General features: G+C 41.2%; 1 protein-coding gene across 1 annotated transcript in view; it reads left to right on the top strand.

The window, feature by feature from the left end:
• The first annotated feature begins 579 nt into the window (after positions 1-579).
• nos1 (nitric oxide synthase 1) overlaps positions 580-26832 on the top strand; it is a 119407-nt gene continuing 93154 nt past the window's right edge. Inside the window, exon 1 of the mRNA XM_031892798.1 lies at positions 580-754. The gene's annotated coding sequence lies outside the window, so the exon portion shown is untranslated. The remainder of the gene's footprint in view (positions 755-26832) is intronic.

The following is a 26832-nucleotide window of genomic DNA, read 5'->3' as shown; positions in this document are numbered from 1 at the left end:
TACTCACTACCTAAAACAGTCTCACCCTAATGCAAAATGGAAAGATAGAATAATTTACTCAGATAAGAGTCTTCCCTCCTGCAAAAATATGCAGATGATCTCCCATGGTACCTACCCTATATATCAGGTCATAAACCATAATCTTTATACTAGTTTCTTAAGGAGTGACACTAATTGCACACTTCAGAAAATACACAAGATTTTTAGGTTCTAAATTTTACAGATTTTACAGATGTTAAAGGAAATATTTAGGGTTTTGCTGTATTAAATCACAAAGGCAGACATAAGAAAACAACTCCTGGGATTTAGAAGGTTTCTTGAGGGTGAAATTAAACATGAGAACAGATGGTAGAAGCTTAGTTACAAGAGATATGTCAGTTTAAAATTCCCGGTATGCAGTGAACGATTTCCACTGTATAAAGAATTAGTTGTTTTCACTGGAATATTCTGGATGAGAGTCTGTGCTAGAGACGCGGGCAATGCCAGTACACCTAGAAACTGCCCTGTTAGAGAATTGACTTTCTTCTGAGAAAATATTTTGTCACCTGTCTATGTTCTCATGCTTCCCCCACAGCCAGACTTGGATTATGTGCATACGGCTGCTGCAGGGCTGTGACAGAACAAGCTACAAGTTCATTTTTCCTGATATATCTATCGCTCCTTTCCTGGCCACATATGCAGAATAAGGGCACGCTATTCATTCCTGTCAGCCTTCATGTGGCTCCTACAGCACAGACAAGTGGAAACCAAGAAGGTAAGAGGAATGCTCATGCTTATTCTCTGTATGGAAATGACTGAATAATATTTATAGCACCTGGTATTTCACCTGAAGAAGGGGTCACCCCCGAAAGCTTGTGCTGTTTTGCTCATTTCTGCAAATAAATGATTTAAAGGCATTGCCGACACAACTGGTGTGCTTCTTTCCCTTTGCAAAGCTAATATTTATAGCTGCCACAATATAAATGATAGTGGCACTCAGTACATAATAACTAAAAGGAAATTAACAAAAGAGACAATAAGAACAATTATACAGACAAAGTAAACATTGCATTTTTTAAGCTGCCACAAACCTAACCCATGAAATGAGTGACTTGGTATAACCAGAGAATTTGAGTGTGTGTGGGGTGGGCTTATATTTGCTAGGGGGTTCACTCACAGGGCAAAACTGACATGGCATAGAGCTCAGAGGGCAGTCTTGCCACATTTAAGTTTGCTGGCTGCACCTTAAAAGAGTGGCACCTCACTTTATATGGCAAGCATACAGGAAACAGGTTAGGAAGTGTTGGCATGGGCACAGGGAGGTAGAGGCCTGTGACATAGGTAAATGAGCCCTTAGCTTCCTTATCACAAAGGTGCGTGTTTACTAAGACTGGAGGTAAATATCTCCGGTGATGTTGCCCATAGCAACCAACCAGCAATAAGATTTGAACAGTCACCTACAAGTTAGAAACAAAGAAAAGACCTAATCGGTTACTACAGGCAACATCACCAGTGATATTTATCTCCTTTCTTAGTGAACACACAATAATATACTATTGCTGTATTTTCCCAAAGGCATAACACCAATCCTTTATGAAGTAGTAGTATCTCTACAGATAGAGTGTTCATTTATTTCCCTGATGCTCAAAGGTTTAATGTCACTTTTTTACAGCACATTATGGTTATACACATTGCTTTTATAGCTATACACTTGGCCATTATAGTTATACACTGGGCCCTTATAGTTATATATTTGGCCCTTATAGTTATACACTTGGCCTTTATAGCTATACATTTAGCCCTTGCTGGAAACGTTGTCCTACAGCTATGAAGTACAAGTTCATACTATTATTTTCTATGTTGGAGTTAATACCTATTTTTGTTCTTATTGTGACTATAAAACTTATGTTCCACAGCTAGTTGTGTAGTGTGCTGAGTAAGCTGCTTTTCATATGGCTCCCTTTACACTGTGAGGCGTCAGTATTTGCAGGCATTTGATTACAGCTCAGTGGTATCTCAAGTAACCCGAGGCAGATTGAAGGTACAATTCTGCTGACAAACATTCTAGTGAAGCAGCAAACCCTCCTCTGGGATGCCGATATATAAACTCTTCTCTAAATACAGGAATGATCACTTTCTTCCCATTTCTAGCAGACCGTTCTTCCAAATGCAAATTGAATGGATACAATTACTGTGGGTACAGCAACTTCCTTACATTTGCCTCACACCACTCAGGCAGGCTTCCAACATTATGACCCACTGAATGTGAAGTGGAAAAGATGGAAAGCAGCATGACTTTGTGTCCTGCAGATCTACACAGTGTAAGGGAGATTGTACTGTGCAGAGGACATAAGTTGGGCTTTCACCTTGAGGCCGGACTAACATGGGTGACAAGTCACAGTTACTGTCCTTATTTAAAAGTTAAATTACTAGTCATGCTCAGGGCACGATTTCAGTGGAAGAAGTTGGGAGGTCATGTGTGCCATTCAAAAGATTTGTGTTATCAGTACTCTACAAGGGGTATTTAAGGAGAAATCTTAAAGTTTAAAATAAAACTGCTTTGTTGATGTCCCTCCTCCTTAATCAGCTGGAGCATCTATAGGGACCCACTGCCTCTAGAGATCTTACAGCATTTCCCACCAACACATTTCACAAGTAACAGAGAAGCTGGCATTTTAGGAGCCCTTTTTTTGTGCTGACCAAGATGACTTGATCATGATAGCAAGATTTCCAGACGTAGCGTATCCAACTTCTCCCACTTAAATTATGACTTTAAAATTAATCAAGACAGTTGATAGGAATGAAAGGTAAGGTGTCAAACACATGACAAGGGGACTCCACAATTGACCCTTCGCCTTGAGGCACCCCACTGAACCCCCTTGTTACATATCTCAATGAAACACCAGGAGACAGAGGTGGAGAAAATGGCCACAGCATTTATTCACATTTTATCAAATAAATAGGACCTTGCCAGCCTAACCCAAGGCAATATTCTAAAGCCATAATTCCATAAGAGGTTGCTACTATGCTCTGCCGTTCCTCGCTGAAGACTTGAATGAGTATTAGACTGCCTCTACCTACAGAGAGGATGGCCCCAAATTCTGCTACCAGCAGGAGCTGCATTACCAACCATGAGAGAAGTTCAGCAGCCCTGCTGCCGGTCCTGGATCTGCAGTGTCTCGATGATAGGAAATCCAAGCAGGCTGTCACCTAGCACAAGCAGTAGTAGCATCTGTATCTATCAATCCACCGTGCAGTCACAGGAGAGAACCTCCTTTCTCCCTCTGCTAAAATGACCTGTGCAGTACTCTGGCAAGGTCCTACCGCTGCTGTGACAAATAAAACTTAAAATATATTATCATATATCCACTATTTTGATCCAGAGGAAGGCAAAAAACCCAACCTGAAGCTAGTGCCAATTATGCCTCAAGAGGGAAAAAATTCCTTCCTGACCCCCTGGGCGATCGGAAACATTCCCTGGATCAAGAAATCGTTGTTAACATGAATTAAACACAAAGCTGACTCTCAAGTTTATACTGTATAAAGATACAGAAAGCACAATATAAAAATGCATTCAGGTAAAATTCCACATTCAGTTATTAATAGATAATATGAAAACCAAAAGAAGAGAAACTCCTGACATTTCTCAAAATATGCAAAAAGAGGGAGGGTGGGTGGGATGTTTCTACCTGCTCAGAAGATAAGGAAGTGAGTGCTTTTCTGACATCACATCCCTCTCTTTCTCCGCCCCTCCCCAGGCCAGCCTTCTCCTGCCTTAACTCTTTCCTTCTCACCTAATCACAGTTGCACCTGGTTCTGCCAATCTCTAAACATAAACCAGTGTAATGTGGCTGCTGGTTATTCGGATCCCTTGTCATGCAGCCCCTACGCTTATATCTCCAGGGCTTTCCTTTCTTAAACATATTTAAGGGTATTTTTTATTATATATAGCACCTATTTATAAAGTGCTCAGGGTCATAAATGGTGCAGGTCAGCATGAGCATGGCAACCTTGGGCTCTTTAGATTCCAGTATTTTCTGTTTATTTTATTGCATAGAAAGCAGTGCTATTATTATGTACTGAATAGCCAGAGGGCTATGGTATTTAGCCATTATGTTTTGTCCCTCAGAGAAAAAAGAAGCTGAACATTTCCTTGGGGCCAGTCTAACCCGCAGGACTTCTTATTACATAAGAACCATTCCTATGGAATGTTTGCACCTGCTGACCAGACCTGAGGCAATGCAATATAGAGTAAAGAAAAATACTTTGAGGTGGTTGACCAGGACAGAAGCAATTAAAAAAAAGATTAAATAATGTAAAGGTAAAAGAAATACAGTGGATAATATAATCTTATAGCAACCTTATAATTTAAGCAAAATAAAATGTCCCTAAACCATCTAGAGGGCATTTGTAAATGTTATTCCACTGTGGGTTGGAACTACCAAAATACAGTCTACTGCTCTGTTTTGCTATGCAGTAAGTGTTTTCTCTACTGACAAACTGCAGTAAGAAGGCAAAAACTATCTTAACACAAGCCTTTTGACTTACCTGGCAGTAATCATTACTTGAACTTACCAAACAGGACTGGCGCTAGGGGTAGGCAGAAGAGGCATGTGCATAGGGTGCAACAGTGGGCATGTACCTCTTCTGTCATCAGCCCTTACTCTGGAGACTGCATTTTGGTAGTTCCAACCCACCTTGTTTCTCCACTGCCTGCCACTCATTTTACCTCCACTGCCTGGTGTGGTGTCTGCACTCAGGTGTGCATCTGTTCATTTGTGCTCATGGGCATGCACTCCAGGAGGAGGAGGCAAGGGGGCAGCCAGGTTGCCTAGGGCACCCAGGATGCTTGGCCCAGGACTGTTACCAAATATCTGTAAACCTATCTTGGCATAAATGTGCCTTTCCAGCTTGTGATGGTAGAACATCTTAACACTCAAGTAGAGGAGAAGATGGTGTTGTGAAACTATACCTTTTTGCTGCTGTGAACACATTAAAATAGGATAGAATAGAAATTCTTGCAAACAAAACAAAAAGGCTTTATTGTCAAAGCACCACTGGGTTAATACTCACAAAGCAGTTGAGGTACTATTGTTACTGTCAGCCACAATCACATGTAAAACAGAGTAAATGTGGAGACGCTTGGAAGGCAAATGTTGACCTGGATGCAAATGTCCTTGGTAGAGTCCAGGAGCAACTGTAAAAACTCCCCATAAAGACTACCAGTTAGTAGTCTGGATCACATCCAGCAGACACTGTTCATGGAGCAATATGCTAAGCCTCAATTCCATATGTACCATAGTCCTGTTCCCTTTATGCCCATTATGACTAAGGGAGAGATACCTTCAGCTGCAATACTTAGGTGGAGCACAAAGATGCTCTTTCTAGCCATGCCTTACTATCTTACGTTCCTATAACATATTCTGACAAAACTAGTCCTGTAATCTGACTAAGCCTGGGCTCCTGGGTCTGAGGTCCCTGTTTCACAACTTTCTCTAGAAGGGTCGTCCAGAACTCTTTACTGCACCTTGTTGAGATGGAAGTCAAAGAAGAAGAATGGTGCCCTATTTTAATGTCTTCACACCAATCACTATATAGGCATGACAGAAAGTGATCACAACATCTATGGGCCAATAACATAGATATGTTAATATCATAACTTGAGATACAGGCTTCTGCCTAGCAACTAGGGTAACAGCACTTGTAGGGGATTTATATCCTTAGGGACTGTTAACCCTATGGGTCCCTTCATATCATTAACCAATATCCAGCAAGCAGCAATCAGTCTGCTCACATGATACATACAATTAAATACTATGTGTGTGTGCAACATTAATGTAGTTAGCAGCTCTGTCTTTGTCTGTACAGAGTGTCACAGCTGAAAAAGCATATGTAGTTTGTGTAACATTGCTTTACAGTTCTTCTAGAGATTGAAATAATCTCATACTTTATTTGGTTATATTGTTTCAAACAACAAACCTTAACACCTTAGCACCCACTGAGGGTTGGCAGCCACTCACCCAGGATAACTCTGAACTTTAATATAGCCCAGCTCTATCAGCCTCTGCTACTATTTCATATTTATTGGTGGAACACATAAATGCTGCACACTGACAGTCAGTTCAGCCAAATGAAATGATAAATGATTCTGTTTTAAAAGGGTCAATGAATCCCAAGGAATTTTGCAGAAAACGCCAAGGCATGATGCCAACATTAATCACAGGTTATCTATTGTGAGGGCACTGTGATAGTAAACACTGTTCATAATACAGAATAATCTACTAAAATATGTTGCCCTTTGGTGCAGGACCAGAACTAGGGGTAGGCAGAAGGGGGGGGTGCCAGGCAGGTACCTTTCCTGCCTATCACTGGTCCGCACTCCCATGACCTGCTGCTTGTCATCGCATGGCATACCACCCCCCGTGCAACATCAAGGCACATGAGTGCTTCTGTGCCTGCTCACTGGCGTGCATTAGGGGAGGGCGCAGGGGTGAGGTTGCCATCTGGGTTACCTAGGGCGCCCAGCCTGATTGGCCCACACCTGACAATAACTGAGGTGCTAGCTTTACCCTTCAACTAGGTTTCTGTGCCTATTAAACTATTAAATCTTAAAGGCATAGCAAAAAATAATTTTATTATTATTTTTTTTCTGTGTCTTTGCCAGGTCTGGGTTAGCCACCAAGCATATTGCAACAAAATGGTTAGTGTTTTCCCCCAAAATATAACACTACTCAGTCCTTCCTGCCTTCCTTTCTGAATCTAGTGCTGTTGCACCTATAGACACAGGAAAATCCTGGAGCTACCGCCACCTTCTGACCTGGTGGTAGCTCCAGGGTTCCTTTCACTCGGTACACTTGCACCATTAGAATCCAGTTTAGATGTCAATCACATGCCAAATTCCCAGAAATGATGCCAGATGATTCTTACTTGCGGAAATTTTGGGAATCAGCTGCAACTGCAGTAAGTGCTGCACAATTGGGCCAAGCATGTGATGCTTGCATTTTGTGAAAACGCTGTTTTGGGGGGGAAAAACATGACATTTGCACTTTAAAGGAGAAGGAAAGTCATTTTGGTATTTTGCTGCCAATAGATTCGCCACATTAGTGCCACCTAGAACGCTATATTTATTCAACAGAAAACTTTACTATACCTGAGTTAAGAACCCTAGAATCTCCCTCTGATAGCAGCTGCCATTTTAGCTTGGTCTTCTTAGCTTCCTGCTGCAGTTATAGCCATTTGAAGCTCAGATAACACATTCCTAAGGGTGGGGGAAGCATTCTTATGGGAGGGGGAGAGGTAGAGAGGAGAGAACTGACTAGACTCGTGCCCCAAACCTGAAGGAGCCCTAAAAGAGACGTCTGATACCGAAGAACATGTTCACATAAAGGGAGACAAGAAATCCTGTGTTTCTTTTGACAGAGAAGTCAGTGCAGTGTTTTTGTGAGTACTTATGGCTGAATTTACATAGACCTTTCTGATAAAGCTTACTTAGTTTTTACCTTTCCTTCTCTTTTAATCACTGAGGGGTCTCTGTATAAATCCCACACTATGGAGTGCAGATTTTTTTATAGCTACAAAAAAGGGGGCTGTTTTAAGAACATACAGTTAGTGCTTAACTGTTCCAGTGCCGTTGTCTAGAGCAACAAACTATATCTTTTATTCATTCTGTAAATTGTAGTAGACTGTTCTAAACTAGTTGCTGGTCATTTGCTCTTGGCAACTATAGTTGTGCAATTTAGAACCTGTGTTAGTAAATTAGCCCAGCAGAAAACTGACTGGCTCAATGAATATGATGCATCACACTCGTTGTGCCAGTCAATTTTCTGCTGGATTGTCGTGAGAGTGCCGACTCTCTCGCCTGTGCACGGAGTTAAATTATTGGAGGAGGTAATGGTGTGCCGGTGGAACTTTTTGTCTTAGTAAATAAGCCCTACATTTTTAGCCATCTGTGGATTTTAAAAACACAAGCGTCCGTGCTTTGCACTCATGCGTAATATACAGGGGTGCATTTAACTCTAGGCAGGATTTGGATTTTGCCAAAGCATTTCATACTGTTCCCCACAAATGACTGCTAGTAGGTCCTTCCAACTGACACGAGGGCACCCACTCCGTTTAGAAGAAGGGAGGTTCCATTTAAACATTCGGAAAGGATTTTTTACTGTGAGGTGTGAAGTTGTGGAATTCCCTCCCCGAATCAGTTGTACTGGCTGATACATTATATAGCTTTAAGAAGGGGCTGGATGGTTTTTTAGCAAGTGAGGGAATACAGGGTTATGGGGGATAGCTCTCAGTACAAGTGAGGGAATACAGGGTTATGGGAGATAGCTCTCAGTACAAGTGAGGGAATACAGGGGTAGGGGAGATAGCTCTCAGTACAAGTGAGGGAATACAGGGTTATGGGAGATAGCTCTCAGTACAAGTGAGGGAATACAGGGGTAGGGGAGATAGCTCTGAGACAAGTGAGGGAATACAGGGGTATGGGAGATAGCTCTCAGTACAAGTGAGGAAATACAGGGTTATGGGAGATAGCTCTGAGACAAGTGAGGGAATACAGGGGTATGGGAGATAGCTCTCAGTACAAGTGAGGGAATACAGGGTTATGGGAGATAGCTCTCAGTACAAGTGAGGGAATACAGGGGTAGGGGAGATAGCTCTCAGTACAAGTGAGGGAATACAGGGTTATGGGAGATAGCTCTCAGTACAAGTGAGGGAATACAGGGTTATGGGAGATAGCTCTCAGTACAAGTGAGGGAATACAGGGTTATGGGAGATAGCTCTCAGTACAAGTGAGGGAATACAGGGTTATGGGAGATAGCTCTCAGTACAAGTGAGAGAATACAGGGTTATGGGAGATAGCTCTCAGTACAAGTGAGGGAATACAGGGTTATGGGAGATAGCTCTCAGTACAAGTGAGGGAATACAGGGTTATGGGAGATAGCTCTCAGTACAAGTGAGGGAATACAGGGTTATGGGAGACAGCTCTCAGTACAAGTGAGGGAATACAGGGGTTTGGGGATAGCTCTCAGTACAAGTGAAGGAATACAGGGTTATGGGAGATAGCTTTCAGTACAAGTGAGGGAATACAGGGTTATGGGGGATAGCTCTCAGTACAAGTGAGGGAATACAGGGGTATGGGAGATAGCTCTCAGTACAAGTGAGGGAATACAGGGGTATGGGAGATAGCTCTCAGTACAAGTGAGGGAATACAGGGGTAGGGGAGATAGCTCTCAGTACAAGTGAGGGAATACAGGGGTATGGGAGATAGCTCTCAGTACAAGTGAGGGAATACAGGGTTATGGGAGATAGCTCTCAGTACAAGTGAGGGAATACAGGGTTATGGGAGACAGCTCTCAGTACAAGTGAGGGAATACAGGGGTATGGGAGATAGCTCTCAGTACAAGTGAGGGAATACAGGGTTATGGGAGATAGCTCTCAGTACAAGTGAGGGAATACAGGGGTAGGGGAGATAGCTCTCAGTACAAGTGAGGGAATACAGGGGTATGGGAGATAGCTCTCAGTACAAGTAAGGGAATACAGGGTTATGGGAGATAGCTCTCAGTACAAGTGAGGGAATACAGGGGTATGGGAGATAGCTCTCAGTACAAGTGAGGGAATACAGGGTTATGGGAGATAGCTCTCAGTACAAGTGAGGGAATACAGGGGTAGGGGGGATAGCTCTCAGTACAAGTGAGGGAATACAGGGGTATGGGAGATAGCTCTCAGTACAAGTGAGGGAATACAGGGGTATGGGAGATAGCTCTCAGTACAAGTGAGGGAATACAGGGGTATGGGAGATAGCTCTCAGTACAAGTGAGGGAATACAGGGGTAGGGGAGATAGCTCTCAGTACAAGTGAGGGAATACAGGGGTATGGGAGATAGCTCTCAGTACAAGTGAGGGAATACAGGGGTATGGGAGATAGCTCTCAGTACAAGTGAGGGAATACAGGGGTATGGGAGATAGCTCTTAGTACAAGTGAGGGAATACAGGGTTATGGGAGATAGCTCTTAGTACAAGTGAGGGAATACAGGGTTATGGGAGATAGCTCTCAGTACAAGTGAGGGAATACAGGGGTATGGGAGATAGCTCTTAGTACAAGTGAGGGAATACAGGGTTATGGGAGATAGCTCTTAGTACAAGTGAGGGAATACAGGGGTAGGGGAGATAGCTCTCAGTACAAGTGAGGGAATACAGGGTTATGGGAGACAGCTCTCAGTACAAGTGAGGGAATACAGGGTTATGGGAGATAGCTCTCAGTACAAGTGAGGGAATACAGGGGTATGGGAGATAGCTCTCAGTACAAGTGGGGGAATACAGGGTTATGGGAGATAGCTCTCAGTACAAGTTGATCCAGGGACTGGTATGATTGCCATCTTGGAGTCAGGAAGGAATTCTCTGGATCAGCTAGAAGTGAGGCAGGTTATATATAGGCATTATGGTTAAACATGATGGACGGACGTCATTTTTAAACCCAACTTACTATGTTACTATGTTACTAGGGGTAGGGCCCGCACCCCCTTCGGGCCTGTTGGAATAGCGATAAAGCATATCATGGACAGCTGGGCAGGGGAATGTTTTCAGCACGTGTGTCGGAGAGAGCGCCAGTGTGCGATTCCCAGAGGGGGGAGGGCCTGGCGAGGGGCACAACTGTACATCCTGCACCTGGGACTGGCATGGCTAGTTATGCCACTGGTAATAGAATGTAATATAATGATGTAGAAAGTTACTGCCTGGTAAAACTCAAGAAACTTTCACCCTTAGTCATGCTTTAAAGCTAACCTTATTTCAAATCTTGCAGAGTGTGGATTGTTCTGAAATGAACTGCACAATTAACAAAATATTCCCTTTGTCTTTTCATTAGACAGATTATAGTGCTTTAATTGGTTTTGCTTGCACTGTTTCTTTGCCCATACGATGAAACAGAATAGCTGCAAGGCTTATATGCAGAGAATAGACGGATCTATAAAAAGACACTATATAAACAATTACATTGCCTTATCCAGCAGGGTTAGCTGGCACTGTGACATGTAGAAGAGAGTGCACCTTTCCTAGATATATATCACCCTTTTCCCATTACTGAACTGACTACCTAACTACACTGGAATGAAATGTATAAACTCAGGCCGGCTTATCTGTCACCACATGGCCAAGAGCTGTCCATCATGGTTACATTATTGTGAAATAGCTCTGTCAGTACCCATTGAGGTAGAAGAGGAAGCAAAGTGCAGACAAACACAGCGTTCAGTCTGATTTGGAAAGGTCATGGCTGGAGCCTATACCTGCACGTGACTTGGGGTATGCTAGCCAATCATGTGCTTTTGGACCATTATGATAAGTAAGCATAGTAATTATTTCATTGGCAAAATAATTGCAGTGGAAATTGTTATTCATTGCTGAATTTCCACAATTTCATCGTTCATTTACCTAGTTATACTTGGCTGCAGAGATTTTAGCACAGCTTCTTTTTTTCAACTGTTCTGTTTTAAAGGAGATTTTGGAAGAATATGCATTGAACTCTGATGCATTCCAGAAAGGCCAGTGCGGTCCTTGGCATGCATCAACAGCTTAAATGGAAGATGGGGATTTAATGTGTTTCCTGTTTTAAAGGGTCAAGGTGGAAATCCTATCTTTACTTTATAATCTGTACCTTGTACAATAAATTTTCAACATGCTATATAGTAGGCTTGTCAGTCCCAAGTGTTACTACTTTATTGTGTTATTTTTGGCCATTTGTTTAAAAAAGCTGTGTGGCAGAATCAATGACTCTTTATCTAAATGTCTACATTTTCTGTTCTGCTCCCTGGAGATCATCAGTTTCCACCAGCAAACCTGCTACTTTCTAAACTGCCCGGATTTCCTAAACTGTAATCAGCAGAGTTGCAATCCCATCCCCAAGAAGCAACCGCAAGGTAATTTGGATTTAAGGCTTTTGCGGTCCCCCTTGCGATCCACTAGCTGTTGCTAAGAGATTGCTCAGACTGGGCCTAAGGTATTTACAGAGATAGAATGATACAACTGCTCCCTAGAGAGGTCTGAATATAATTTAGCTACGAGTGAGAGAGATAAGAAAGCTTGGCTGAGGAAGAGGAAGCAAAATCAATGAACTTTTAAATTACATTAAATATAGAACTGCATTCTCTGACATAGCATAACATAACACAGTACTATTTGAAGCTTCTGTCAAAAATCAATGGGATAATATAAAAAGCTATAATAATGCCATGACCTTTATCACTGTTATCAATGAATGCAAAATATTTACATAATAGCTGTGTTTTTAGCCCTGATACCTTTTACTTTGGTCTTGCAGTGATTCCACACAGCCAATAATATATACATTTGAAATATTATGTACTGTTCTCCATGGGCAACATTTGAACCTGCGGGGGGGAGTAAATAAAAAACACTTAAAGAATATTTCTAATTGGTTTCCAAAGGGTATTATTTTAATCCTGAATATTTTACTTCTTGCCAAGGGCTTCAGAGACCTGTTCCAGCAATGAAAAAAATGAAAATGATTGTTGCTATTAATGAATGTGAAAATGTTAATCAGTTTTTGGGTGTCAAGAAAAGTGTAGTTCAAAATGATCAAGTATAATATTTACTACATTCCTGCAAGATATGGGAAAAGTGTTGCTTAACTATACAGTCCCCCATATGTAAGGCACAATGTGTAACCAGGTACAGTACTTCATAGCAACCAATACCATGTTTGCCTTTAAACAGATGATCAGGAAATGTTACCTTCTAATGAGTTGCTATATGTGATAAAAACTGTAGCAAATTTTGCACCTTACAATACATACGCCCCATTGTTTCTGAATTACATCATTTAGTTTACTGCAACTTACTGCATACTAAAAGTTTGGCGGGAGCTATAGTTCAGCAAGGTATCCTTAAAGGGGTGGTTCACCTTTAAATTAGAATGTCCTATTCCTAGCACTTTGTAACTGGTCTTCATTGTTTATTTTTTATAGTTTTTGAATTATTTGACTTCATTTGCTACATCTTCAAGCTTTTAAAATGGGGGGTCACTAACCCCGGCAGCAAAAAAAACTATTGCTATGTGAGATTACTTTTCATTACTTATCTTTCTATTCAGTCCCCCTCCTATTTATATTCCAGTCTCTCATTCAACCTGCTGCTTGGTTGCTATGGTAAACAAGACCCTAGCAACCCAATAACTGCTCAAATTCCAAGCTGTGAAGCTGCTGAACAAAAAGCTAAATTACCTAAAAACCACAAAAAATAATTGCAAATTGGCTCAGAATATCATTGTCTACATCATACCAAAAGTTAATTTAAAGGTTAACTACCCCTTTAAAGAAAAAGAAAGAGTATGAAGATATGACTATGAAGATTTTCATTCATCCAGGTCATGGTATATCTAGTATAAATAAATTTAAAGCAACTGGACTTGTTTGGTAATCATTGTAGACGTTTCACTACTCATCCGAGCAGCTTCTTCAGTTCAACTGACTGGTATGGGAAGTTCTCAGCATATATACTCTTCCACTAATCCAATCACAATGGCACTATGTAACTCTTCAGAAAGGTGACATCTGAAACTCACAGAGGTGTGAATGCTGTGGAGTTACTTTGATGGGATTACCAAAGTATCATGCAACTCTTCAAAGCAGGTGTTACTTGTCAGAGTTCCATGAATGGATGTGTGAAGAGTTCTGAAGAGTTACAAAGTGCCATTGTGATTGGATTAGTGGAAGAGTATATATGCTGAGGATTTCCCATACCAGTCAGTTGAACTGAAGAAGCTGCTCGGATGAGTAATCATTGAAGACGTTTCACTACTCATCCGAGCAGCTTCTTCAGTTCAACTGACTGGTATGGGAAGTCCTCAGCATATATACTCTTCCACTAATCCAATCACAATGGCACTATGTAACTCTTCAGAAAGGTGACATCTGAAACTCACAGAGGTGTGAATGCTGTGGAGTTACTTTGATGGGATTACCAAAGTATCATGCAACTCTTCAAAGCAGGTGTTACTTGTCAGAGTTCCATGAATGGATGTGTGAAGAGTTCTGAAGAGTTACAAAGTGCCATTGTGATTGGATTAGTGGAAGAGTATATATGCTGAGGACTTCCCATACCAGTCAGTTGAACTGAAGAAGCTGCTCGGATGAGTAGTGAAACGTCTTCAATGATTACTTAACAAGTCCAGTTGCTTTAGATTTATTTATACTAGATAAAGAGTATGATGGTTTTCATTTAATCAGGTTAAAAAAAACGTTTCTGTATTTTCATACAAATGACAGCGTCAAAATAACCTCAAAAATGGTGATGAGTGAATCTGTGCCGTTTTGCTTCGCCGAAAAATTCGCAAATCTTTCAAAAGATTCGCGAAATGGTGAAAATGTTGAGCATCAAAAAAATTGTCACCTGCGGCTATTCTTTTGTCATGCGGCTATTCTTTTGACGTGTGACTATTCTTTTGACACGGGCGCCAATGTTTGGACGCACGGAGAATTATTCCGCAGCAAATTTTTTCATCCGTTCCACGAAACAATCCGCCAATGGCCAGCATGGTTTTATGCGTAACAGATCTTGCCAGACTAATTTAGTCGCCTTTTATGAGGCGGTGAGCAGGAACCTTGATGCTGGAATGGCAGTTGATGTCATCTACTTGGACTTTGCTAAAGCGTTTGATACAGTACCTCACAGAAGGTTAATGATCAAATTAAGGAATATTGGCCTAGAACATAATATTTGTAATTGGATAAATAACTGGCTGAAGGATAGATTACAAAGAGTGGTGGTAAATGGAACATTTTCTAATTGGATCAGTGTGGTTAGTGGAGTACCGCAGGGGTCAGTCCTTGGTCCTTTGCTTTTTAACTTGTTCATTAATGACCTGGAGGTGGGCATAGAGAGTACTGTTTCTATTTTTGCTGATGACAATAAATTGTGCAAAACTATAAGTTCCATGCAGGATGCTGCCGCTTTGCAGAGCGATTTGACAAAATTGGAAAACTGGGCAGCAAACTGGAAAATGAGGTTCAATGTTGATAAGTGCAAAGTTATGCATTTTGGTAGGAATAATATAAACGGGAACTATCTACTAAATTGTAGTGTGTTGGGGGTTTCCTTAATGGAGAAGGATCTAGGGGTTTTTGTAGATAACAAGTTGTCTAATTCCAGGCAGTGTCATTCTGTGGCTACTAAAGCAAATAAAGTGCTGTCTTGTATAAAAAAGGGCATTGACTCAAGGGATGAAAACATAATTTTACCCCTTTATAGGTCCCTGGTAAGGCCTCACCTTGAGTATGCAGTGCAGTTTTGGGCTCCAGTCCTTAAGAAGGATATTAATGAGCTGGAGAGAGTGCAGAGACGTGCAACTAAACTGGTTAAGGGGATGGAAGATTTAAGCTATAAGGTTAGACTGTTGAGGTTGGGGTTGTTTTCTCTGGAAAAGAGGTGCTTGCGAGGGGACATGATTACTCTGTACAAGTACATTAGAGGGGATAATAGGCAGATGGGGGATGTTCTTTTTTCCCATAAAAACGATCAACGCACCAGAGGTCACCCCTTTAGATTAGAGGAACAGAGCTTCCATTTGAAGCAGCGTAGGTGGTTTTTCACGGTGAGGGCAGTGAGGTTGGGGAATGCCCTTCCTAGTGATGTGGTAATGGCAGATTCTGTTAATGCCTTTAAGAGGGGCCTGGATGAGTTCTTGAACAATCAGAATATCCAAGGCTATTGTGATACTAATATCTACAGTTAGTACTAGTGGTTGTATTTATAGCTTATGTATGTGAGTGTATAGATTGGTAGGTGTGGGTTGTGTGTGCTGGGTTTAGATGGATGGGTTGAACTTGATGGACTCTGGTCTTTTTTCAACCCTATGTAGCAATGTAACTATGTAATGGCGAAACGCAGAAATTCGCCACAAATCCATGCCTGCCAAAACATTTTGCCCATCACTATACAGCAAAGAAGGATCTTCCAGTTTTAAAAAGGACACCTGCCACTGTCTTCTACATAATCTCAACAGCTTTTAAATGGCATATTTTTTTTTCTTTCAGATTTATCAGTTTTGTCAGTTAAAAAGTCAGTGAAAAATTTGTTTTTTTTTTGTTCCTCAACAAAATGGTATTTTTGCTGGAAAAATACAACCTGTAGTAAATGTCCCCTTAGGACCCATGCTAGTAGGGTGCAGCAAATTAACATACATCACACACTAGCAGGGTGCCATCCATGACAGTAATTAAATAGCCAATCTATGTCAAAAGTTTTTTGATTGATTAAGTTTTCTTTTGGATTTGTCGTGTTCTGTCGTATAATAAATAGCAAAATATATTGCAATTTTTTTTTCACAATAAAATTGTATTTTGACATCAAGAAACCCGAATCGAAAAAATCGAGCGTTAGCAAATGCCCCCCAAAGAGAAGCTTTGGTGAGGATAGCCTCAGATGTACATTTCTCATGTGCCTGGGTGTTTTGGGGCTAGAGTTTTCTATGAAATGGATAATGTTCCCCAGGCCTAGGTTACCTAAGTGGATGCATTCATTAAATATTTATGAAGCTGCTATACAGAATAAGATATTACCAGGAATGAGAAATTACCATGAATATTGTGAAGAGAAAGTACAGTAGAACTTTAAGTAACATCTCCTGAGGACTGGTGCTATTTTCCGGTCTCCCATGTGTACTTTGAAACCGGTACTTTGCACTTTGTGCAGGCATTTAACCAAAGCAGGCTAATGTTCCTGCATGTGAAGCAGTTGTAAGCAGTGTGTATAGGTGCAAGTGTCTATAATTTGTCACTGCAGGCAATTTTGTGCACTTGCGTTTGGAAATGAACCCCTGTTTTTTTGGGCAGTGTCACAAAAAATTCTTCTAGTGGCCGACATAGAGTAGCAAACTCTACCAGCCCCTGGCGCCTTTCCCTCTACCCACTATCTCTCGTCCCCCAGCCTGCTCGTGTATAGCTCCCTGCCCGCTCTCTTACCTAGGACTGGACAGGGAGTGAGGATTTATATGCAAGCAGGTTGGGGGATTCAAGAGAGTGGACAAGAAGAAAGGGGGCCATGTAAAAATAGAGGATGTACAGTACACCCTGCCGTCTGGGACCCCCTGTTCCCCGGGCCCCCCTGCGACTGTGGGGTCTGCTTATTGTTAAACCACTGCTTTTGGTCTTTTTTTATTTGTAGAAGACAAGGTTAAATGTAGTGCAGAGACTGCCATAGGCAAAGTAAGTTTCTATTCAGCATCTTTCGCTTATAAGGGATTACTGTCTGTAACTTCAACTTGTTGTCTTAGTTCAGAAACAGTATAGAAGAGTGCAAGAAAATAGAAAATGATAACCAACATTTCAATGCATGTTTTAACAAGTTTTAATGGTTTTGAAGTCATTTTTAAATGTAATTGCTGTGCTTCCAGGCACATGTATTAGGGGCACATTTACTAATCCACGAATCCGAATGGGAAAAATTCGGATTGGAAACAAACATTTTGCGACTTTTTCATATTTTTTGCGATTTTTCCGTCGCCGTTACGACTTTTTCGTAAATTGTCGCGACTTTTTCGTAGCTGTTGCGACTTGCGAGAATTGTCGTGACTTTTTCGTATTGAGCGCTCGTAAATGGCGGGCAAACCTTTCAGACTTTGCATGATTTTGGAAGCCTCCCATAGGACTCAATGGCACTCTGCAGTTCCAACCTGGCCCAAGGAAAGTCTCCCATAGGGCTCAATGGCACTCTGCAGCTCCAACCCGGCCCAAGGAAAGTCTCCCATAGGGCTCAATAGCACTCTGCAGCTCCAACCTGGCCCAAGGAAAGTCTCCCATAGGGCTCAATAGCACTCTGCAGCTCCAACCTGGCCCAAGGAAAGTCTCCCATAGGGCTCAATGGCACTCTGCAGCTCCAACCTGGCCCAAGGAAAGTCTCCCATAGGGCTCAATAGCACTCTGCAGCTCCAACCCGGCCCAAGGAAAGTCTCCCATAGGGCTCAGTGGCACTCTGCAGCTCCAACCCGGCCCAAGGAAAGTCTCCCATAGGGCTCAGTGGCACTCTGCAGCTCCAACCTGGCCCAAGGAAAGTCTCCCATAGGGCTCAATGGCACTCTGCAGCTCCAACCCGGCCCAAGGAAAGTCTCCCATAGGGCTCAATGGCACTCTGCAGCTCCAACCCAGCCCAAGGAAAGTCTCCCATAGGGCTCAATGGCACTCTGCAGCTCCAACCTGGCCCAAGGAAAGTCTCCCATAGGGCTCAATGGCACTCTGCAGCTCCAACCCGGCCCAAGGAAAGTCTCCCATAGGGCTCAATGGCACTCTGCAGCTCCAACCTGGCCCAAGGAAAGTCTCCCATAGGACTCAATGGCACTCTGCAGCTCCAACCTGGCCCAAGGAAAGTCTCCCATAGGACTCAATGGCACTCTGCAGCTCCAACCCAGCCCAAGGAAAGTCTCCCATAGGGCTCAGTGGCACTCTGCAGCTCCAACCCGGCCCAAGGAAAGTCTCCCATAGGGCTCAATGGCACTCTGCAGCTCCAACCTGGCCCAAGGAAAGTCTCCCATAGGGCTCAATGGCACTCTGCAGCTTCAACCCGGCCCAAGGAAAGTCTTCCATAGGGCTCAATGGCACTCTGCAGCTCCAACCTGGCCCAAGGAAAGTCACGATACTGAAGCTTGAATGAGTCCAAAAATTTCTTACTTGGCGCGACGGCTACAAAAAAGTCGTAACGGCTACGAAAAAGTCGCGTCAATTTACGAAAAAATCGCAAAATACCGATCATTACCAAAAAAACGCACTCGGACGCTTTTCGGACGTTCGTGGATTAGTCTATGTGCCCCATAGTGTTGGCTGTGGGCCACATCCAATATGCCCATCTTTTCTTCAAAAAAAAGATTGTGGATATTTTTTCATAGGAATAATGACACTGGAGACTTTTATCTAAATCCTGAATATTCTGGCACCTTGCCTTTATTTTAAGCCACTGATTTATCCAGTCAGTGGGGGTAGGGGGGAGGTGGCAAACCCTCCCTTTGAATTTTAAAAAGGAGCTTAAACTGAAAAAGTCTAGCAAGCACTGCTCTGGTTATACATTTGTCAATAGCAGCTAACACAGTATTTAGAACAATATTTAGTAATCTTGGCATTGCAATGTTTCAACTAGAGAATGAATCACTAGCAGTAAATCCATAACTGCCAAAAATATTTACCCATCACTACTGTCTACAGCTGTGACACTTACTGCATTTGCCCACTGCTAATGTTATATCACTAGTATATATCTGATTACCACACTTGTACAAGAGAATTCGAAAGCTCTGAGTGTATTTTCACCGATTTTTTCGTGCTTGCGCGACTTTTTCGTACGCTTGCGCAAAAATTCTGCCGTTTATAATCATTTGGTATGAAAATTTAATGACTTTCGGATCGCCAATACATTATTATTGTGACTAATACGATTTTTCGTAAGCATTTTCGTGATATTTGCGATCTTCAGAAATCTTCGTATCCAATGCGAATTTTTCCCAGTCGGGATTCGAACTCGTGTTTTAATGAATCGGCCCCTAAATAGCTCTAAAGAATTGGTTCTTGTATGGTATCACAGAAGAAACATTTGCATTTCTATGTTTTAGACAATCCAGTGTTTAACTCACTAGGTCTAATTAAAATTGACTGTAAATAGGAAGTGAGTCTTGGGGAAAGGGGTTAATTCAAATATTTATTCCCTTAAATGGGAATTTTTCACCTCTAACACCATTCCTATCAGAATGTGGCATGTCTTTGCTTTTAGAAATGGCTGGTTACAAACCCCACTCCACTGTTGCTCTACATTATACAGTTTTTATATGGACTTTTCTTTTCCTGCAAACTGTAAGACCCCTATGCACTAATATGGAATTTAGCTGGAATAAGTATAAATCGGTCATCTGGTGTATACTGGAGTGGACTGGACTGCTTTTGTGGTATAAAAATCACCAGTTTGATGGATTGCTGATAACAATCAATCGCAGGTAAATCAGATTTCCTGTCATTTTGCATTCATCGCCAGTTAAAAATTATTCAGATAATTCTAGATTTTTTAAACATTTGCAATCATTTCTACTTCATTGTTTTATTTAGAATCGGAAGCGTGGCAAGATTTGACAACAGAAGTGAAAAACAGACCTTATGCCCAGACCAATTCAAATTGTTCAAAGCAGTGACATAACAAGGCACAAAAAAATCTTCAGAGGGGCTTGGTCAACAGCAATAGACTTCAGGTATGGAGATCCAAATTTTGAAAGACCCCTTATCGGGAAAACCCCAGGTCCCAAACAATCTAGATAGCATGCCCCATACCTGTATATCCTTAACCAGTGACTATATCTAAAGCATACTGGTGGATGAAAATGGAGACAGGCTGTACTTTGCATACAGACTGGCGAAATAAACAAAAGGCAAAAACTATAGGGCAGATTGCACCTTGCCAAGAAACCTATAAGCAGTTTCCAGCTGAGGCTGAAATAATATTGAAGAACTTCATCTCTTGATGCTTTATCTAGCCCAAGGCAAATCAGCCCTTCCCAGTCACAGTAGGCTACGCTTTATTTCTGTGTCTTTCTTTTGCTTTTTTAATAAAGTTGTTTTCAATTATTCAGGTTGTTTCTCTTTATTGAGAAATATATATATATATATATATTCTCCTCCAGAAAGCACTGTTAATTTGTGGTTAGCACCCGGTTCAAATTTGCTGCTTGGGTGAGTGCCGATTTTTGGGACTGTATATATATATATATATATATTTTTTTTTTTTTCTAAAAGTAATAATACAGAGACAACTGATGATAATTTCCCAGCCACCTTTGAACTTTGTTCACCTGTTTTCTTATTGGCTGCTTTTAAATTAAATATGTTTAGCCTTTCTAATGGAAATGGGAATGTTTTCATGAATTAAGTTGAGCCTTAACTAATGTATAATGCAGAATTTTAGCTCGGCAAATTACACATTTTCAGCACATTATCAGCATTACTGATTATCATTGATCTAAAAGAATTACAGTGGGTGACGTTCTATTGACAGCCAAGTGTAGCATCACATGTGGCCCTATACCCACAATCGCTTCCCTCGAAGAAGTAGTAGTAATTCTGACAGCAACTTATACCTTTATACAGTATATGTTTTGTTCCATGTGATAATGCATAAGATACAACTATTTGTCCAAAGAAATGTTTACCTTTGTTTCCACTGACAATCAATTCAGTGTAGTGTCCAGTTTTGATAATTACTACAGTGGATTTGGCTATGGACAAATATTTGCCTTAACACCTGGCCTGTGCACTCTTCTCTGAGGGGCATATCTGAAGGTTGAAAAACATGTTTAAAGAAACATGAAACGTAGTCCAAAAGTCCACACAGGTAAGGGAGTAATTTCATAAGAAATTTATGGGCAGTCTTCTTTTTATCCTATTAACTTTTTGCTAAATGTAAAATTTCACTTACCTTTTTGTCGTAAATTCCATTTTCCTCTGTGTCCCTTATGTGTCCAAAACCATAAGGGGTGGGAAAATACAAACTAAAAAGGTCATGGCTAACAAGGCCAGCATAACAGCCAGGCTGAAAATGGAAGACATTTTGGAAGACGTCATAAGTATAACAATGGTGAGGAGGAAGTCAGGTGGTCTTATACTGTAGGTCAGTGCTGTCCAACTTCTGTTGTACCGAGGGCCGGAATTTTTCCGACCTACGTGGTGGAGGGCCGATAATGGAAGCCAGTTTTAACCACTCCCCTTTTTGAAACCGCACCCACTTGAAACCACACCCATGTTATCACATGACCATACCCATATTAATGGTTCTAGTACAGCAAAAGCCTGCCATACTCTGCCTGCCCTACCCTGCCTGTGTGTGTGTGCCATACTCTGCCTTCCCTACCCTGCCTGTGTGTGCCATACTTTGCCTTCCCTACCCTGCCTGTGTGCCATACTTGGCTGGTTTGTGCCATACTTGGCCTGTGTGTGCCATACTCTGCCTGCCCTACCCTGCCTGTGTGTGCCATACTCTGCCTTCCCTACCCTGCCTGCATGTGCCATTCTTTCACTGTGTTTGCCATTCTTGGCTGGTTTGTGCCATACTTGGCCTGTGTGTGCCATACTTGGCCTGTGTGTGCCATACTCTGCCTGTGTGTGCCATACTCTGCCTTCCCTACCCTGCCTGTGTGTGCCATACTCTGCTTGCCCTATGATGCCTGTGTGTATGGTACACACAGGCAGCCTACAGTGACACAATGCTGGCACTGCTCCAACAGTCTGCACAATAACTATATATTAAAAAACTGTTTAATTGAAGTACCACCTCAGTATATGTTCTTTTTGTAGTGTGCAGGGATTATTTGTGGGTTTCTACTGCTCCTGAGGTGTGAACAGGGGAACAATGGGAGTGATTACAGCCTGAGCCTGAGGTGTGAACACTGCAGGGGGTGAACAATGCAGAGATTAAAAGGTGTGAACAACACAGGGGATTACATATTTAAACAATACAGGGGGATTACAGCCTGAATCTGAGGTGAGAACCATGCAGGGGGCCAGTTAATCTCAGTACTGATACCATTTAAAGCCTACACAAGAGTAAGACATCAAAGCAGCCAGACAGGCCCGCGGGCCGCCAGTTGGACAGCACTGCTGTAGGTCATGATTACTTTTGATAGGTCTTACCTCCTTGTCTGGGAGGGCAATACCCATCTGTACTAACATGGCAGGAAAGCAGAAGAAAAAGCAATTAAATCTGTTATGGGTTACTGCAATGGTGCAAATTATACCTAAATTAGAAAAATTACTCCTATTATTTCCCTGTCAAATATAGCAGCAATGTCACAAGTAAAAGGCCAAAGCAACTACCCAAAACTTAACTCTTCTACAAATAAGAAAAAACTTAAATGTTAAAAATCGTATAGAAATTAAAATTTTGTCTTGGGATAAAGTCCTTGAAAGTGGCAGCCCAGCTATGAAGGATCATTTATAAAAAAATCCTATCAGTCTATCAGTCCAATAAAATATTAAGTGACAATCCCCCTGGGGGCATCATCAAATGATCAGAATCCCCATTAATATGGCACATGTATAATTTGATGGATATCTTGGGGAACACCTGAGGTCACTGCGGAGCCAAAAGAATGAAAAATGGCATCAAATGAAGCAACGCAACACACTAGTCATCTTTACTGCTGAAGCAGACAGTCCCCAGCTTTTGCATTTATTACCTCCCCTACTGTGCTGATGCTTGGGTTTGTCATGAATTATTAACAGAAGAACTTAATGAAGCCTAAAAATTCCCCATATCTTTACTTATTCTCTATATTAATCCAACACAAAATTACAAGAATACCCACTGAACTTTTGCTTAGATGCTCACGCTGAAATATTGTTTTAGAATTTATTTTAGAATTAATTTCTAACTTGAGCTCATAAAAGTGATGGTTGTACTTAAAGATCCAGACTTACGGGGCAATTAGTATTCATGGGATAGTTAGGAGTGACTGAGTCACTGTGTTTTGCTTCAATAAAAATTTTGCAGAATGGCAAAAAGCTGAAAAATACATTTAAGTCAATGGGTGACATTTTTTTACTAGACAACATTGGAGTCTATGGGCATTTTTTTGTAGTGAAATCTAGCAAAAAATGTTGCTTGCCAATATTCATGGAGAAATGAATAGAGGCTATAAATATTGTCTTTAGGAACTAACCAAAGCAGCTTGAACTTGTTGCACACAAGTTACCTGTTACAGAAAAGATTATACAAGGGTATAGATCAAAAAGGAGATACAGAAGGACTGAACAGACTGGAATATTCCAGAAGAAGGAATGTATGTATAACTTTATTTATAAAGCACTACAAGGGTACGCAGGGCTGTACAATCTTACAATATACAAAATTACACACAGGGAGGACAAATGTTACCATAAATACTAAAATAAATAAGTATAAGAGACACAGTAGGAAGGAGGTCCCTGTCCTGTAGCGCTTATAATCTCAGGTATAAGTGTTTAGTTTAAAGAGGAGATACAGAAGTGCTGAACAGACTGGAAAATTCCAGATTATATTTAACAGAACACAGATGAGCCTGAACAAATGACCCTTGGAATGCATGTAAATGTAATTGCTTCTGAAATTACTAATTGGGGGTCAGTCTCTGTGAGTCGTTAAGGTGTTGAAACACTTTTAATAATAGGTTTTATAAAATAATTAGCATAGGATTTTCTGTATTTTCAGCCATAAGTACAGTTAGAATTATACATACAGACATAGTATAATCAGTGTTTAATGTGTGGGTGCTCAAGAAACATCATATGAACAAGGATAAAAATTATTGGGATAAATACTCAACATGGCCACAATGTTGTTTTATTAATTTTGTAATGCAGTGGGCAACTATCCCCTGCAGTGAGTTGCATCTAAGCTTGATAAAAGGTCTTATATGACCTGAAACGTTGCTGCTGTTGTTGTTTGCCCCAAAAAACTTTGCAATAAAGGCATTTTAATCTACAAAGACAAGAGGTGCTGTTCCTGTTCTTCTGTACCGTGAGTTGCATCTAAAACCACTTCCATTAAAGGTACTTGCATTAAGTATCACTCTGCATACTTCAGTATAGTTGCGCTCAGCAGAGATCAGTCCTTCCTACCTACCATTCTGAATTGATTGCTGCTGCATCTATTGATGCATGGAACTATCATCACCTCCTGACCAGGTGGTACCTCCAGGGTTCCCTCAGCATCCTGCGTCAATACACAGCGCACTTGCTGCTAAAGAATCAGGCGCAGACATCATTTATGCACCAAACACTGGAACTGACACAAGCAAACACCAGAAGTGATGCCAGAAAGGCTGCAAAAATATTTGGTGCAACTGCATCTGATTTCCAGTGAACTGGATGCAATTGTGCCAGATGCAGTGCACAAGAATCAAATGCATCTGATTCAATGGCTGCATTGTGCATGCAATGAGGCATGAATTCTGAGGAAAAAAACAGTGCATTGTGGGGAAATAAAGATGGCAATTTTTTACCAAATTGCACTTTGCTCACTGCATCAGGGTAAGTGAATGTGCCCTCATATTTTGTTTAGTATATAAAACCAATGGGATAGGCCCTTTGACCTTAATGCATAGCCCTATCCTAATGTTGTAAATCAGATGGAAAAACTACAGACTACCCAGTTACTAGGAAAGGCATTTTGGGAGCCATAACTGGGAAGTGTGCTTGTCTGTCATATTCATATATGTTGCACAGTGTGATTAATCCAAAACAATCCAGCAAGTGATAAATTAGTGTGACTTCATTTTGAATAAATAATAGCATAAATAGTACAAGCTCAAACCCAGGGGTTAATATAGAAGAAAAATTGTTTTGCTATAGCAGTAATGGGAGAACTGAACTGAATACAATGATATCCAAGACTTTGTAAAATTCTTACTTTAGGTTGCTGTAGATTTTTGATACACTCCGTTCATTCAAATGGCGTGTGGGGCCCGGATATTATGCTAATTATAAGGTACATGTTATCGTGTTATCTTTCTCCATTTGGGATTAGCGGGCTACAAGACAGAATAGTGAGAGTCCCTGTCCAAGGGATTAGGTGCATGTTTATAAAGCTGACTTCTTGTACTAAGCTGCTATGAATTTGCAGGGTGGCTTCTGTTCGACTCAGAGAGCTGGATTCTTGCTTTAAGCAGAATTGCATAGATAAAGGTTGGAAGGGAGTCTTTCTGCAGAAGCCCTCTTGCAAACCCAGCGAGGATCTCTTTATCAGGGCTCTGCTATTATTATTAGATTGAGCTGTTGCTCCACTCTTATCAGCAAACATTCTCTAAAGCATACTTTATCTACATTTATATGAGTATTCCTATAGTGGGTTTCCTGCTCTTCACTAAACTTTGAAAATGTGTAAATGCAGAAATGCAATTCACGCTATCAGTCCAAAACATGTATGTAGAACTTGCTATAAGGGAGGGGGAGGGAGCTTTTTATTAAACATTGTGCTTTGATTACTACATAATGGAATTGGTCATTCTAAAATGTACATGTTTATGTTGCTTGAAATTAGTTCATGATATTGTTTTGTGGCAGTTGGAATACTGGGAATCACAGCTCCCAGCAAAAAGATGATAATCGTCTATAACAATTCACAGGAGAATATAAGACCATTGCTTCTGCATTCTTGGAAATAATGACAAACAATATGATAATTGTAGGAGCAAGATATAACAGGTAATCGCCTATCACACTCACCCCTATAGCAGGGTGTATGTTTTATGCCCAAAGTTATCATTCAAGACTAGGGGGCTGATTTACTTACCCACGAACGGGTCGAATGGAGTCCGATTGCGTTTTTTTCGTAATGATCGGTACTTTGCGATTTTTTCGTATGTTTTGCGATTTTTTCGGATTCTTTACGAATTTTTCGGATCCAATACGATTTTTGCGTAAAAACGCGAGTTTTCCTATCCATTACGAAAGTTGCGTAAAAAGTTGCGCATTTTGCGTAGCGTTAAAACTTACGCGAAAAGTTGCGCATTTTTCGTAGCGTTAAGTTTTAACGCTACGAAAAATGCGCAACTTTTCGCGTAAGTTTTAACGCTACGCAAAATGCGCAACTTTTTACGCAACTTTCGTAATGGATACGAAAAACTCGCGTTTTTACTCAAAAATCGTATTGGATCCGAAAAATTCGTACAGAATCCGAAAAAATCGCAAAACATACGAAAAAGTCGCAAAATATTCGTTTTCAAGTCGGAACTTTTCCAATTCGGGTCGGATTCGTGGGTTAGTAAATCAGCCCCTAGGTCACATGAACGAATAGCATGGATATGATTTATTTTATACATATCTCTTTGCAACAGTGGTGTATCTGT

This window comes from Xenopus tropicalis, chromosome 1 (assembly GCF_000004195.4).
Source record: "Xenopus tropicalis strain Nigerian chromosome 1, UCB_Xtro_10.0, whole genome shotgun sequence".
NCBI classification, from domain to species: Eukaryota; Metazoa; Chordata; class Amphibia; order Anura; family Pipidae; genus Xenopus; species Xenopus tropicalis.
The sequence above is the reverse complement of the archived record's forward strand: the minus strand, read 5'-3'. Positions and strand labels throughout refer to the sequence as shown.